Raw genomic sequence first — 16734 nt, forward strand, 5'->3', positions numbered from 1 at the left:
CGCCCGAGGCAGAAGATGAAAGTGCTTGGGAGAAAACAAAGATCAGTGTACAATGAACGTTAACTTCAAAGACAAAAAGGGAGGCAGAGTCAAAAGCTTGAAACAGGAGCAAAACCAGACTTCCAACAAATTATTAATTTAAACCACTGCATGTTCTATCCATTTCAGTTTACTGCATTCAGAGTTGACTTTATCTGTTAAGGTCTGTCCCTATACTCTGCATCCAAAGACCCTTGAATTGTCAGTCAACATAGAACTATATCTGATGCAGCTTAAATCTACTTCTATTTAAAAGGGTCTTCCACGGCAACCACCTCATTTAGGTAATTGTTGTAACTCCTTCTGTTAGCTTGAATGTTTTGCATAGGATATATGCATACTACACATTCTATATATATGTTAGACCAGTGCAGCAAATTCTAATCCTCAGTTTGGATACAGTCCCCCAAACACAACAGTTATTCTGTGGAAATAATAGACACCCCTACTGTGTATAAAAGTTCATACATGACCTCCTCGGATCTTATCTTCATATTTAAAAGACTCATAAGAATCCAAGAGTCAATATTTGTATGATTTTCCATCCATTTTTCCCCCTTTTTCTGTCCTAAGAGGCAACTTTGCTAACACTCTTAATGCCATCTTGGCTCTCACAATAGGAGTCATAGGCTTTCATTGTCTGTTACTTATTAACTAAAACCTGTTAATAACATTTCATTTATCCTTGAAATGCTTTGTTGCTCAGTGCAGAATTGCAAAACTCCCTGGCATGATTAGCACCACTACCATCAGAAAGCAAAACGTGTGTCAGTCCCAGCTGTGGTACAGCAAACGCTGGTCTCTGTCAGGGGCCTCCAATGGCAAAAAATCCTCACTGAGTGCTTCTTAGCTTCCTCCTTTCCAGGGCTTGGGTCTTCATGCTCTGTCTGGGAGTACCTCAGGACAGGAGCTTCTAATTAACTTATTTTGCTTATCAAACCCTTTATTAAGGTCAACATGCAGAGGAGGAAAGCTGGCCACTCAAGTAGTCTACAGAAGCATCAGCAGCTGGGGGTGAATAAGCTGCTTTTCCAAAAAGTCCACTGCTTTTGAAGTCAAAGAGCCAGGGTTAAGGCAGCAAGCAAGGATTTAGAACTAAGGGCAAAAGAAGGAAAACCACATTCCCCAAAAGACCTAAGACACACAGTCTCCATGGAGAAAACAAAAAGTGCCATCAACCCCTCCTGAACTGGGCAGACCCACACAATAATCTGTCCTGCTGTTCCAAGGGAAGGACATTCAGACTCCTGGAAAGAGAAGAGGAAGCCCTGCCAGTTCACTGATTATCTCCTCATGCTCTTCATCTATGTGAGTGCCAAGGATACTGCTAGGAGAGAGCCTGAATGGAACAGAAGCACTGCAAGGTGCAAGCAGTGAGGGCGAAGCAGTAGGGGATTCAGTTTGTACTCTTATTTCTTCTTCCAGTTAACAACTAAGGGCAAGGAAGTAGGAGATACATCTTGGAAAATAGCATTTGTCTGCATAAATGGTAGCAGTAGAAGGACTTGGGTTCTCTGAGCACTGAAACACTGTTCTTCACATTACTGGGCAGATGTTCAGTCCACCTTATAAAGAAGGGAGATGGTATATTTGCTTTGTGTCCATAAAGGTCATAAGGAAGATGTGAAGGACAGTGGGTCAATTCCCTGAACATCTCAGATATCTATACACTAATGCAAGAAACACAGGAACAAGAAACACTGGAAATCTTAAACACAATAACACAGTTACAACTGAATTTGCACAACTGAGAGTAGGATAATCCATGTTATCATAATATTAACATATGGATAATGATACAGGAGGGAATGCACAAGGGAGGTGTTACAGGGATGCTTAACAGAGCACATCATGCAGGCAATGCTGTCTGAGAGCAGCTAGCAGAATCAGCCAGAGCTCCAGACTTGGAAATAATGGAGACTTTGCCATCTGCACGTATATTAGGCAAAAAAAAACAGATACGGAACAGATTGTCCAGCAAACTCTTGGAAGGTGTTGGTGATATGTTTATTCTGAATACAGCTAGAAGGGGCCTCACATTCCATTTGATTGCAAGCAGTAAGGAGGAACTGGTAGAGAATGTAGAGAGGAAAGGTAGCTGAGACTGTTGAATAAGTGTTCCTCGTCTTCATGAAGGGAGTGAAGAAGAATAGTAAAATGAAGATCATGAGTTCTGCTGTCTATGAAATTCAATAAACTCATAGATCCTAAGGGAAATATGCCCAAGGGGAAAAGGAGTCTCAGAAAATTGGTACTTCCTTAGAAAAACATGAATGGCACAGCTGCTGAGTAACCCAAAGTGAAGAAAGAACAGGAGGTGCATGTAGCAAGAAGCCAACTTATCTCAGTCACAGGCAATTCAGCATAAACAAGGAGAAATTCAGACATATAAAAAAGGACAGAATATTCTGCACCCAGGACAACCAATTGCACAAAACACAAGAAAAAAAAATTGGCTTACTCAATCATTTGCAGAAGATAATATCCGAGATGATACACTAAATGACAAATTAAACCTGGGTCAGCATTACACTGCTGGAGAAAAAGGTGCTTGTATTGGGAGATACACACAAAAGCATCGTCTGTGAAGTATGTGAAGGAGTCCCCTACAGCACATGGTACTGGTAAAACCTGTGCTGCAGTTTGGCTTCCAGTTTGGGACCTGTACTTCAAGAAAGATGTGAACTAATCAGAGAGACAACAAAGAAGTGTGAGGAGAATGATCAAGAACTACAAAACACATCCATAAGGAAACACTGAATAAATTAGAATTGTTTAGTCTAAAAAGAGAAGTGAAGGTGACTGTCTTCCAGACTTGTCCTATAAAAGTCGTTGCAAAGACTATGAGAATAACTTGTTCCCTGTGTCTGCTGTTGGCAGAACAAAAAGCAGTGAACTTAAATTGCAGTAGTGGAGAGATTGGACATAAGGAAAATTTTGCTGATTGACAGCAACCTTTACAGTGCTTAGCTCTCTTTAGAGCTCTCTTCAGATCTCCATCATGTTGGCTGCTTCTTTCCAGGTTGCCTGTCCCTCTGACCACTGGCTATTCTGCCTGTTGCTCTCCCTTGGCACTCCAAACACTTCCAACATCTGAAGGTGTTGTTAGAATTGCTCTTTCACTGACAATGATTGATTGCTTCAATTTGTTTCTAACTCTACATCTTTCAGAAACTACACTCACTCAGTCTTGTCCAGAAACTATTCAGCTTGACAACGGCTTTATCATCCAGGTTTCTTTATTAAGGCAGTACAGCAAGTAGCAATAATAACTTTCCAAAATTCATCCACCACTGATCAAACAACATCTCAGGAAGAATACCAGTTCAGCAACTTGAATATGAAGAACAAGTTTTATATGCATGTCATGAGTTCTTGTATCATGTATTCTCCTACTGATCATCTACTATCATCTTTCTAGCATGGACTTTCTAATCAATTAGTTAGTTTATCCATACATTAAGCACATAGACGAATTCCAGTCAGTGCTATGAATTCAGCTGATGCTATGTCACTTCAAAAACTGTATCTAGGATCCAACTGATTACTGTTTTTAATATCAGTAACTGCACTTTATGACATCCAGACTCACGGGTCATAGCAGGGTCTAAGCAGACAGATAACTTAAAGGATGGATACATTTTAGGTATCAATCAGGGCTGTAAAAACAAAAAACCAAAACAAAACAAACAAAAATAAGTCTATATGTTGACCGTTGCTCAGCATGTTGCAGAACTTGGAATGCACAGATGACATGAGACAAGAAATTCCAGAACGAAAAAGGACTGTCTCATAGCTAAGTACTCTCCTGGGAGTCCAACCTTGACTCTGCCAAAGAATTACAATGCAATAATCAGCTGATCACTGAAACTTTTCCTAAGTTGCAGTCAGCTGTTTGCTCTTCATGTTCTGACTGCTAGACTGGAAATCTTGGTGCCAAATTTGCAAAAGGGCAGACTCGCAGCTGCAATGAACTGAACCAGACGCACCAAACACAGCAAGTGCTACTGTACTGATAAGTACCTATAAGAGCCCATGTACCTTAACTAAGCCACCAGAACAAGCAGATTCTCCACTGGAATAATTCTGCGCCTCATGTTGTAATCTACAGAGCGGATATAACAACTGTTCTTTGAAAATTCATTGGTGTTTGTGAAGCATTCAGATGCCACAGAAAGGGCATTAGGAAGTTAATAACTCTGCATTTAGAATAGAGGTTGAAGTGTGCAGCAAAGTAGGCACAATGCCATAAGAACTGTGAGGAGAGATCAATATATTGAGTAACTGCTCATTCAGCGACCATCTTACATCACACACATTTCTCACAGAAATGGGTCCTGTGGAGAAAAAAAGGGACCATTTCATAAAGTACTAAGTGGGAGGAAAAGGCCAGCAATTGCCATCATCACCAGTGGTTTCATTTGGCATCTTTCTCTACTCTGACAAATTACAAACAGCATTTACCAAGGAATGCAGCCACAGGGCGCGTGATTATACCCTCATCAAAAACATCAGTGACACAGTACCATTAGCAACAAACTGTACACATAACAAAACCCTTCTAAGGACCCTACTAAAGGTTAATCCAAATGACTTTTGATTTACAAGGAGGTAATATTCCTTTTAGGATATGACTTGGTGATCACAGTGAGAGATTTTTCCCCTGTGCATGCGCACAAGTCAGGTACATAAAGGTCACATAGGCAAAACTATTAATTTTGTGTGCTTAAATTTGAGATCTTAATTCTGACTCCAGTATAAGTTTGTCTAAATGTAATGGCCATGAGCTGCCCAGCACTGTCAGCCCATGGATGTCACAGGCTGTTTTGTAAGGCTTAAACTCCTGGCACAGATCACCGCCAGCCTTGTCTTTATTTCTTGAGGTGCCAGGTTGTCCACAGACATCTGCCCCAGGCCTCCACACCTTAACATGGGAGTCTAATGTCACTTCTTTTCCTCATGGTTCTTCAAAGGCTCCTAATGTAGGTGTATGTTCTGCGACCCGCCCGGGGCAGGGCCTGTTTAACACCTCCTTCAAGGTAATAGCAGTTTGCACTTTGTTCCTGCTGGGTGTACCTATTTCACCTCATCCAACTGGCCAGGCCTCCCAGAAGCGCAGGGTGTCCGTGTGCCACTCAGCTTCCCCCCATGCCTGCTGATGGGGAATTTGCTTGTCACAGAACAGGCAGAGATCCCATAACAGCTCATTACATAGCAGTCCCCACCACTGCTGTCCCAGAGCAGCCTCCTTCTCTCCTGCTAGCAGCCCACAAAATCCTCTATCCTCACCTCCCCTCCTTTGCTCTCTTGCCAGAACACAGGGCTTTTCTCGTCTCTGTGTGATGATCTGGTGACCCTGGGAACAAGCAATGTCAGGGCAAAAAGTGCATTGCTGTCATTGCTGTGCTTCCATGCCACCTGTTTCATGCAAGGAAGCACATCTCTTGCTCTGCGATCACTGATTATAGAAATCCAATTATTGTGCCTTGCAAATCACCTTCAGTCTATTCTTTGAGGGGCTGTCAGATGGTGTATAACGAGCAATGTGTATATGACTACAGCAAATACCTTTCTTCTATGAAAATTCAAAGTAGGTTTAGGTAGCAAGAAAAGCTCAGATAGTAAGAAAGACAACAGACAAATAATAAAATTGAGGAGCTAATAATAGTCCAGATCTATGTGTTTGCAGAATCTTGTCATTATCACTGATAAAAATGAAGCCTGTTTAGCGTAATAAGCATCAGTATTCAATCTGTTTTTCAGCTCTTGTGGATTCAGTTACTGTGAATTAGTTACCAATAATTCAGAGGGTTTTGTTATGTGTTACACTATCTGTAACTATTGTTACTTTAATAATAATACTTTAAAGTATTCTAAGCTTTTCTTTAGCCAGGATTTACTGCCTTGAGTGCCATAAAATTGAACTGAAATGCACACACTAAAAAAAAAAAAAAGGATAAATTGGACTTTAAGGATTTGATTTGTACTGCTAGAAAGTCATGCTTCAGATGGTCATAAACAAAAAGGTGTTGCTCACAGCAAAACGGAACCACATTCTCCGAGTAAGGCAGCTGACATTACTTCTGTAGTGGACACCTAGAGGTAACACATGGTCTGACCCCAGCTCTCACTGAAAATTACGCACATCCAGTTTTTTCACAGATTTCCAGGAGGCTTTCTGTACCTTGCATGATCACAGCCTTCCAGCTAATTTGTAAATTCTCTAGACATGTACTGTAATCTGAGTTTGGCATTCCATCCAGCACAGCAGGACCCCAGTTTTGATTAGGGCCTCCACAAAACACAGCAATACACATACATCATTAATAATAATAAACAGTACACATTTGGAATGAAAAGTGAATGAGACATCCAAAAGCCTAAGAAATGAATCATAGACAAAAAAATTAATCAATAGAAGTGAACTGGTTTTTTTTTCCCCAAGTGTATTTTCTCTTCAATAAACTCTGACAAATATCCAAAGAGCATTTCAAAGCTTAAGCTTCCTAGCGCAAATGAAGGGTAAATGAGCTGCAATACATATTTGGGTTGGTTTTATTTTTGATAAGTGGTGGCACATAACCAATTTTTCCTATGAACACTCTTGAATTTGAAGATAAAATGCAATGTGCATGTACAGTGATTATCATCAGTAAGTATTTCACAACAGTCCCTGCAAAAACACGAATAAAGCATGACATCACTGTATAAGCAGAGGTACCGAGTACCATTGTGCGGCTCAGACAGTATCTCATTTTGCACTTTGTTCTAAAGAGCAGATGACATTTGACAATATTTAAAGCATACGTAAGATTTTGCTCATTAGGACATCAAGAGATCATTTTAAATTGACAAAACCAAACATATCTCAATCCTGTTAAAAATGGAAGACCACTTTATTTCTGAGAGCGTGGTGTGAGGATTATAATTAGGTGCTCAGGGAAGTGATGTGTGTGCACACGGTCTGGGGGTGTTTGCCAGATGGTGTGAATCTCCTATCATCTCATCTCAGAAAACATATTCACCTGCATATAAATGCAATTAGCTTCCACTTCCCACTCCTCTGCAGCAAGGTTTGTAACTCAGATTTTATAACCTGTCTCCTGCACCAAGGTCCCCTGTGGCAGGAGGTGGTCAGCCTGCTTCTGGTGCATGCTCTAGCTGTCTAGCCCAGGAGACCCTGCAGTCCTCGAAGGTAATGACCCTGCACTGCAGTCAGGGGGTAACCTCCATGCTTTAAAAAGCCTGAAGAGAAAGCATGTGGTGGCCTTCCTTGCTTCCAACCTGCCAGATGTCTCCCCAAGTTGTTACTCAACACACTGTTTGTCTCTGAGTCATAAGAGAGAAGGTTTATTTTAGCTACTAAAAAGATAATCATTGCAGAGCAAGATCTTGGCACTTTGATCCAACCATCCATTTTGACTACACTTGGGTTTATAACATTAGAATATACAAAAAACACCAACAAAGCAAACATTTGGCCTGTAAGGCTTCTTTTTTCCCTTCTCATTTTCACTACCTGTAAGATTATGAAGAATGGATTTTTTTCACCTGCCTACAGAACTTTGGCAACAAATCCATAACTAGTTCCTGTCACCTGAAAACCAAAATGGCATACTCTTTCCCCTCAGTCTAAAAGCTCTGTGATCCGAATCTTACTAATTTAACTTCAACTGCTTCTTATTTCTATGCTGGTCTCATTAAGGTGTTGCTAAAATTGTAACAATGATATTATAAATCCAGAAGGACATATAGAGGCAGGGTTTGTCTCACAGTGTTGACATTTAAACACCTTGGCTGCAACCATTTCTCCTAAGAAATATATTTAAATCAACAATTTCATGCACATTGGAACTACTGCAGTTTAATTTCCTAAAGGCTTGTGTCTATTGGTTGCTTGATTTGATGGCCAAGACAAACTAAGCCTTTTCTGTAATTGCAGAATCTATGATGACCCAAACGAAAAATGGATCAATGAGTGAAAAAATATTTAGCACAGAAGTCACAGACCTAAAACCATATATGCACAGACAGGCAATATGATCATATATACCACATTTCTACAGAAAACGAGGGTAAAATAGAACAGAGTATGTGGTATTCCATGATTATGGTTCATAATAGCAGGGAATGGAAAGCGGGTTAGGGCAGGCACAAGAAAAGAGACAGAAATAGAAGTTGGGAAGGCTCTAGCAGGCAACAGTTCAAAGAGGCTGAGCTCTGCCTGCCACTCAGTTTTATTGGCTCTCCTGACAACAACAACAACAGCTTGCAAAGACATAACATTTACAGAACATAGTCCCCCTTGAACAGATACAAGCATAATCCTGACAGTGTGAACTTTATCTATTAAACTGCAATTATAGAAATTCCCTCATTTCACTCTGGTACTGTGTGGACATGGAAGTCAAAGGCTGTGGTTCTCTCAGACACTACACTGTTGGAGATCATACAAATAAGATGGTTAAACCTCCAAAGAGTACAAGATACTTTCCATCAGCCCAACTAACTGTGTTTCTCCTTCATTTTAGGCTGAAACCAGCTAGAAAGCAGTCTACAGCATGGACAAATACATCAGAGCTTTTTTCCTCCCTTCCTGGTAAGCTGCTCAGCATTGTGGGATGTTATATCAAGTGGTAGTTAGGGAGGTCTGGTGCATTCAGGCGAGTTAATTACAGAGATGGTTGGAAGACAGTGTGATGCCAAGTAGGAGGAAGGCTTCTCTCCAGAAACCGCCTGTCAGCAAAGTCAGGAGGGAATATAATCAGTCATAGCTCGCCTTAACCAACCAAGAGTGATCACAGATGTGGCTTTCAGTTTGCTTAATATTTTCTGCCGTGTGAGTTCATCAGATTTTTGGCCTGTGCATGAAACTCTTTACTCAGTCCTTCTCAGATACGGACACATGGTGCTTGGCTCTTTTAGAGAGCACAAGTAGTTTGGTTTATTTATGTGGTTTTATTGTTCCGGTAAAGCTTTGAGGTCTGTTTTTGGTCACTTTCTCTAATTTCAAAAACTGATCCTGCAGACATGGAGGTGAATTTGTTCTGATCCTGCCTGTATCGAGATGCACCTTTCTTCCAAGAAAATGTAGCAGGAGCGGTATCAGCAACAGCGGGGAAAGCTGCAAACATTTTTGCTGGTCACACCTACTTTCACGTAAATGTGTGAAACACCAGTTTCTGATGGTGAGAGAGGTTATCAGAAATGGGCAAGGTGGTGGGAGTTTATTTCCAGGTGAACAGTATATACTCCTAGCATGAACAATAAAACTGTAATCTGACTGTGGCCTGCCTGTCACAAGCTCATAACAGCTTGGCAAAGCAAGGAACTAAATATATGTGTAATATAAGCTGCTTGAGGAAGTCTCAGGGACAAAGAACATGTGCTGACAAACCACGTACATCGCAGACACCTTTGTACCCGAGTATGGCAAGCTGGTGTGACCTGCCACACGAAGCAAGCCGCACACACACCTCCGACAAAGACGCGGGCGGCAGCTGCACCCGGGCCGGTGCTGTCCCCGGGGCCCAGCCTCAGCCCCTCACGACCCCTCGGCCCCGCCCCCGCCATGTCTGCCGCCCCTCCGCCCCGCCTCCCGCGGACCACGTGGCCCGGGCGCCGCAGCGCTGCTGCGCACGCGCCGTGCCCGCTCCCCTGCCCGGCCGAGTCTGGGGCTCTGGAACAAAATGGCGACGGCCGGAGCGGGGCCGGGAGGGAGCGGGCGGTGCTGAGTGGGGAGGATGGCGGCGGCGAGCGGCTGCGGGAGGTGAGGCGCCGCGGGCAGCCGCGCGGTGACCGCAGGCTGGGAGGGGGGCCGGGCTCGGTGTCACGGCGGCAGAGGGGAGGGGGCGAGATCGCTGACGCCCCCGCAGCGGGGTTCCCTGAGCTGGGGCTGGCAGTGCCCAGCGCCGGCTGCGGGCAGGCGCCTCCCGCGCCCGCCTCGCCGCTCCCAGACCGCAGCTCCGCCGCTGTGGCGGGGCTGGTGTGCGGGGCCCCGCGTCCCACAGGGCCTCCCGCCGCGGGGAGCGGCCCTTCTGGTGCTGCTCCCGGGGGCGGGTGGGCCCAGCCTGAAGGGATCCCGGTCCGGATCTGCGGCAGCGGCCTCGCCTCTGCCTCTTCTCGCCCGCCCCAGTGCCCGCTCCCCGCTGCCCGGGCCGGTGTGGCCCGCCGGCGCTGGGCGGACCCTCGGGAGTCGCCTCACTCGGGAGCGGTGCGGGGCCGGTGCTCCGGCCGGTGCGAGGGCGCCCGCTCGGTGCGGCGCTCCCGTCGCTGTGCCCGGCGCTCCCGTCGCTGTGCCCGGCGCTCCCGTCGCTGTGCCCGGCGCTCCCGTCGCTGTGCCCGCCGCTCCGCTGTCCCGCGGCAGCGCCGGGGGCCGGGGCCGCCCTGTGATGCGGGGTTTCGTGCTGCTCCTCACCGCGTGGGGGTTACCGTGGTGTTCCTAGAGAAACTCGGAGAGCGCCGTGGGTGATTCGTGTGCCTCTGGAATATTCAGGCTGCCGGGGGGATAGGGCTCTGCTGTTCGGTTTGTGCTTCTACTGTTCTCCCTTGCCATCCCATTTGATGCTCTTGGGTGAAAGATGACACGCGTGAGGTACTAACGTTAAAATGTGATAGTAAGATCATAAAGTACGTGTTGATACAGCGATACTTTATTTGTGTGAGAATTTAGCTTAGGGAGTGTAGCATCGCTTGAGGCTTTGCTCCAAACCAGTGTAACATAATACCCAAATCTAAAGTGTTTGACAGATGTACCACTGAGATGTGGTTACCTCAGGTTTAACCACATATTGCATGCTCTGTTTTATTTTGAAATGAAGAAAATAAAAATAGAAACTCGAATTCAGAGTTTTTAGTGCTCTTAACTTTTTCGAGGCTTTGAGAAGCTTGATGAGTTAAAGCTTTACCTTCTTTGTCTTCTCAGATTCTCCTTTATTGTTTCAAATGTTAACCGTGGACCCCTTTCCATCCTAGTTTTGTATTAGTATGCCTCTTTACATGGGGAGGTGCAGGGAGGGTAATTTGTTTCTAGATCTAGCGAGTCTCTATTTGAACTTTTTGCTTAAGAAACCAGTGGAAATATTTCTTCCTCATTTCTTCTCTTGACAACTAAGAGTCTGCTGCCAACATAACAATATAGAGGTTATTTTTGAGGATGTGGAACAAGTGTCTTTTATTTAGTAATGTACAGACCCCGTGGACTGAAGTGTTTAAAAGACATGATCTGAGTGCTTATTTTGTAGAGTATCTGGATGAGGATGATGTATTGGAAAGGTATGGTTTGTGATGTTTTCTCACTTCTTGGAATAATTTAATTCTAACTAGTGTTAGTTGATGGACCAAAATGTAATTGGGCTACTTAAGAACTTGATACTTTACTGCATCAAATAATGTTGTGTAAACATTACGATCTGTTCATGCTTATATGTAAACCTCCAATGACTGTTTTAGCAAATAAGCTTGTATCTTAAGTTGAAACATGAAACTGCTGATTGCTGTCTGTTTTTTATTCAGATTTAAGTTAGACTTGCATAGCTGGACTATATACATGTAATCTTGGAAACAGAGTTCAGTATTTTGTGTCGAACGTACAGCCATTGTTCGTTTCTGATCACTGAGATGAAAAAAGCTATTGAATCCTTTGTGTTTTGGCTCAGCTGCACTGAGCATTGTTTTATTTGCTTTCAAACTTTAGCAAATATGTAAATGGGTTTGACATTCTAATCCATCTTTGTATGTTTAAACATACAAAGAGCACAGACACAGTCATCTTGGATCATTTTCTGTGGCATTGGTGTAATTGCTGGCTTTTTAAAAATCCTTGCCTCTTACTAATGTAAGTGAATTTTATTCTTCATGTGTCCAGATTCCCTTGCTGAGTCATAGATACAGTAGTGGTGTAATTCTTATAGCTGGCATTGGCTGATTTGCAGTCATATGTGAAAGAATTACTTTTATAAGCTCTCCTGGAAGACTTGCATGGACTTGTCATAGTGATTTTTATTTTTTTCCCCCTCTTGGTTTTCAAGCTTGTCTGAGAAGCTCAAAACTTCATTGTGAAGGTATTTTACTCATTCTTATGTTGTAGTAGGATATGCTGTCTACAGCCAGATGTTTGAATTTAATTCAGTGGGGCTGTTAGAGCTTGGTGAATAGACTGAAAAAATATTGAGTCTTCATTTTGAAAGCAACCTTTCAAGTTGCTGCATTCATGATGTCGGGTTTACAGCTGTCACTGATGACAATTAACCTAGAGGCTTGTAGGGGATGAATTCTAGGCTTGGACAGTGTCTTACTCTTACCTGCTTTGCAGACTGTGTTGGTGTCGTGGTTGTCTCGTGGCCCTGCACGTGCTGTAGGAGAAGGTGTGACACTGGCCCTGCCCCTCCTGCTAGTTTGGTCTCCATATACCAGACCATGTGCAAGAAAATGGGAATTTACTCTGATGTCTTAGCTGCACAGTGATGATCAAGAAAGTTGCGCCTGACTGCCTTTCAGAGACCAAAAGTAAGATGAATCAAAACATCCTATGAACATCTTACATGGGCTGCATGTGTTTCACATTAATAAAACAAAAGATCTATAGATGAAATGTGAGATTGCTCTTAAGAAGAAATAACCATGTTCTAAATAATACTAATGAGAATCTGATTGCTCTTATGGCAAATCCTGATAAAAAAATGCTAGTTTCAATCTTAACTCTATTTTTTTCCTGAATGTATTTAAATGAGTTTTGATTTCTGTTACCAGGTCAATGGCTTGTACCATTTTTTTCATACAAGTCTGGAAAACTGATGCACAGATTTCATTGTGCACGCAGCAGGGCCTGGGAATCCAGGTTCAGATAGGAGTGTTGGATGAGCTTCCAGTGAGTCACATAGTTATTGATCTGTTTCATTAACAGGTTCTTTTAAGAATAAGTTTGCCAGTGTATCTTTAAATCTTTGGACAGAAGCTGTTGTTGATTTTTAGAATGCTCTTTCATATGCTGGCTTACTGGTGCGCCTGAACTATAACAAGGAATGGCAGACGCGAAGTTTGATGCTAGTCTTGCATTTTGTGCCTCTCCAGCCTGCCCTGTGTGTCTCCCAAGAAGGTGCCAGTTGTAATGATGCTTTCTGTATAATGAGTGGATGCTAGGAGATCTGAAATCCCTGTGTGTTTTCTGTAGAAATTGTTTTGGGGAGAGTAGAAATGGGCAAGAGTGAAAATGGATGGAAAGGAGTTGAATATCAATGATGGCCTATGCAACACTTATTTCATACCTTGCTATATGATGTTCTGTAAAGTTTTAATGTTTTGGTTTCATCATCTTGTTCTGCCTGTGGTTTAGTTTCCAGTGCTCAAGCAAAGAGATCAGATAATGTTAGAGGTTCACCTGAAAGTAAAGGGGATCTGAAGTCTCTCATTTCTCTGTTCTTGGGACTACGGCAGATAGCTTGCTTTCTTTATAAGGGTGGCCATGAGGTTCTTGATGGATGCTTAGTGGCGAAATTGGATTAAATACTTACAGTCCACAGCTGCTTTTTCCTGCTTCCTGCACAGTCCCCTCAGCTGTTTTGGTAGAGCTGTTTACATGTCTTCTCTCTGAAGCATTGCAGGAAACTGATCTATCTGAAAAATAAAGCACTAAAACACGAAATAACTTCAGATCATGTCCCTGATTTGGGTAATTGCATTGCTATGGAAAGCTTGTTTGGTGGCACAGAGTAGAGGCGAGATCAGTTAGGTAAAGGAGAGCTGGGTGTGGGACTGTATTGCCTAAAGTGTGTTAGATTGAAGTATGTATATAACCATATACTTAGTTAAATATAAATTTGATTTGATTGCTCCATTGGGTGTGTTGTGCAAGGTTACACCAAACACTACTGAATGTATCCTTTAACAACTGGTAGGCTTGCAGACGTGTTCAGCCTGTTGGCAATTTTCTGTCATCAGAGAGTTAAAACTATTTCTCTAAATGAAAAACAGGAATTACCATATTATACCAGAGTGATAAAACATGCAAAACATTTAACAACAGTCAAAACTGATTAAGAAGAAGAAACTTTCAGTAAGGTGTGGGACTGTAACATTTGAGGGTAACATCTTAGTAAATAATTTTCTAAGTTTCAGAAGTATCTTTTGGAGATCTTTCTTTACTTTTTGAATTTGACATTTTAACACTAGCTGTTACCTGAAAAAATGTCTGATGATTTTGTGAATACTATTTGACTTTGTCCTCAAATCTTGTCTGAATTCGATGGCCATACTGTATGTTCTGTATGACAATCGAACTTCATTTTATGTTCAGTTCTTCCTGTATTAGAAAGACATTTTTCTCTGTCCTGATCTGCTTTTCTTACCTATCATATCCTGCTTCTAGTCTACTATAGTAAATTGTAAGGGGTAGAATTTAATTTTTTTTAAATGTCTCTTAAAGAATCTTTTTCTAGTGCTGCTGTTACCGCCATTGCCTCTCTTCTTAAAGAGACTTTTTATTTCTACTCTATCCTCTTTGATACAGGATTTTTTCAGTATGCTAACTTGTAGAATTTAAAGTGAATCTCTTCTTCCTGGCATTCTTCATTGCTTCAAATCTTCATTTTTTAGTGGGAAGTGCTTTACAGACAGATCAAGCTAGCTAATGGTATGCAGGTTTTCTCTCTGATTTGGAAACCTTGTCCAAGATCTGTTAAAACTCTTTTTCAGAGGAATTGTCAAGCCATTTTACACTTCTACTGATGTTAACAACGACTAAACTCAAAGGACTTGTTTGAAACAGCAACGTAATAAATGATTGCTGCTTGGTCTTCTAATGGAGTGTGTTGTTTTGTGACCTGGTACTTGCAGAGGTTCTGTGATCAGTAGAGCTGCAACATATGTCTGTGTGCTCACATGTGTGTTCTAGCCTTCAGTTTGGGTCAGAGAAGACTGTTCTTTCTTATAGTCCAGTGCAGAGATTTGAACCAAGGTTAGAAATATAAAGAGCAATAATACCGAAGCTTTGTGAAGACATCAAACCTTAGTAAAATTATACCTATTTATATGCAAATTAAAGTATTTTTTTGAGTGACCAGGTAGCTCATATTGCATTAGTGAGAAAGTGGAATGCTGCTTTGCTTATCATCTGCTACCCTAGGTCTCTGTATTGCAGTGAAGTATGTAAAACACTTCTGTGGTGGGTAAGTTATTATAATTGTTTTAAAAACAATCAGTATGAGTGACAAAAGTTCCTTTTCATGGTCTTCCTTTTGAGCCCAATGTTGGAAATGCTGCTTGAGAGCTGACTAAAAAGCCTTCTAAAACAACAAATCCAGTCAGGATGCAAAGAGGAAATGTTTTCGGGACTTGTACTGCCTTATTCTTTCAGCTTTTCTGATCTTCTCCTGCTTTAGCTTTGTTCTCATGATGGCTCAATGTAAAGGGTGTGGGGTGGAAGTGGCTCTTTGCCTATTGGAACTGAGGAACTGGGTTTCCTGTGGAGTTGGTGATCTCTGACTCCATCTAGGAAGACGCAAGTCCTATTTGAAGCCTTTCTGCTGCTGTGATGATTATAGTGCTCATCCATGTAAATTCTGTAGTGTTCAACATGAGATTGTGCTGAAGTACTTTGTACAAGTGGAGACATTTAGAGGTTTTCTCTCATGCACCCAGATGTCTTGTTTCTTAAAATACAGAGGTTAACTATGTCTGAAGCTGCTTGTGATATTTAACTGAACGACTGGAAGATTTCATCTTGGAGAAGAGAGAGTGTAGGCATATACATAGCAGAATTTTGTATTGTCCACTTAAAAAAAAATCACAGACTAATCAAGTATGGGAATATATTTAAGGCTGATGTCCTATATCTTGGCTTGTCCTGTAATGGGCATTTTAATTTTGAGTGTCTTAAGAGGTGAAATGAAATACGTATGAAATCTCTAGAATGTGGGCAGAGAAGATAACTCTAATAGGTGTGTGTATTTCTTTTAAGTCATTCTAGCAGTGGCTACAGCTTTCTGAAATACAATCAAATTGCTTGTAGTGACATTTTGAGTTGAAGCTACCTTTATCAGTTTGTAATGAGGTACTTCTAGGAAGTTTTTGAAATGGGTTGTTTATTGTATTTCAGACACTAGCACAGTAGGAGAATGCTGAGTTGGCAAAATGCGCAATCAAGACAGGAAATTTTGTATTACTGAGTGTAGCGGTGGCCTTGCTACTAGAAGAGGAATAATCTAAGCTATGTCAGTATTTTCAGCTCCGGAGAGGCAGCAGTTGTTGCTGGTGAGCTGGATATAAGCACTTCAATTCCTACACAGGAATGTATATAACAGCATGAGGAGCTGCTGGTCAGTGTCACAGTGAGTCCCCCCACCTTCCTGATGTACTAAGTGTCTCCATCTCCGGTGCAGTTTATTGTCATGAGTGATTTGGGAATTTAGCTTATCTAGATTTTGGATAAGAACGTGTGTTTACTGCCTCAGATTCTCAAATCCCATCTTGGCTGACTTTTTTTTTTTTTTTTTGCATAGCCAAAGATAATATTTAAGAGAATAATTTTCTATTTCTTTTTAAATAAAAAGATAGATTATTTGGATCAGAAAGTACCTCCGACTTCATACTTGGTCATTAAAATTTCTGTAGGATTTAGTCCTTTATTAAGTGCTTCTGGAAATGTGCATTTGGACTTGAAATGCCAGAGTATCCGTCCAGCATAGTAAGGTTGTCATA

General features: G+C 42.0%; 1 protein-coding gene across 1 annotated transcript in view; it reads left to right on the forward strand.

Moving 5' to 3' along the window:
• Positions 1-12449: 12449 nt before the first annotated feature.
• The window catches only part of BTBD7 (BTB domain containing 7), a gene marked incomplete at its 3' end in the record, with an annotated part of 50617 nt that continues 46332 nt past the window's right edge, over positions 12450-16734 (forward strand). The window contains exon 1 of the mRNA XM_080345193.1: positions 12450-12546. The remainder of the gene's footprint in view (positions 12547-16734) is intronic.

The sequence above is a fragment of the Nesoenas mayeri genome (assembly GCF_963082525.1).
Source record: "Nesoenas mayeri genome assembly, chromosome: 5".
Classification (NCBI taxonomy): domain Eukaryota; kingdom Metazoa; phylum Chordata; class Aves; order Columbiformes; family Columbidae; genus Nesoenas; species Nesoenas mayeri.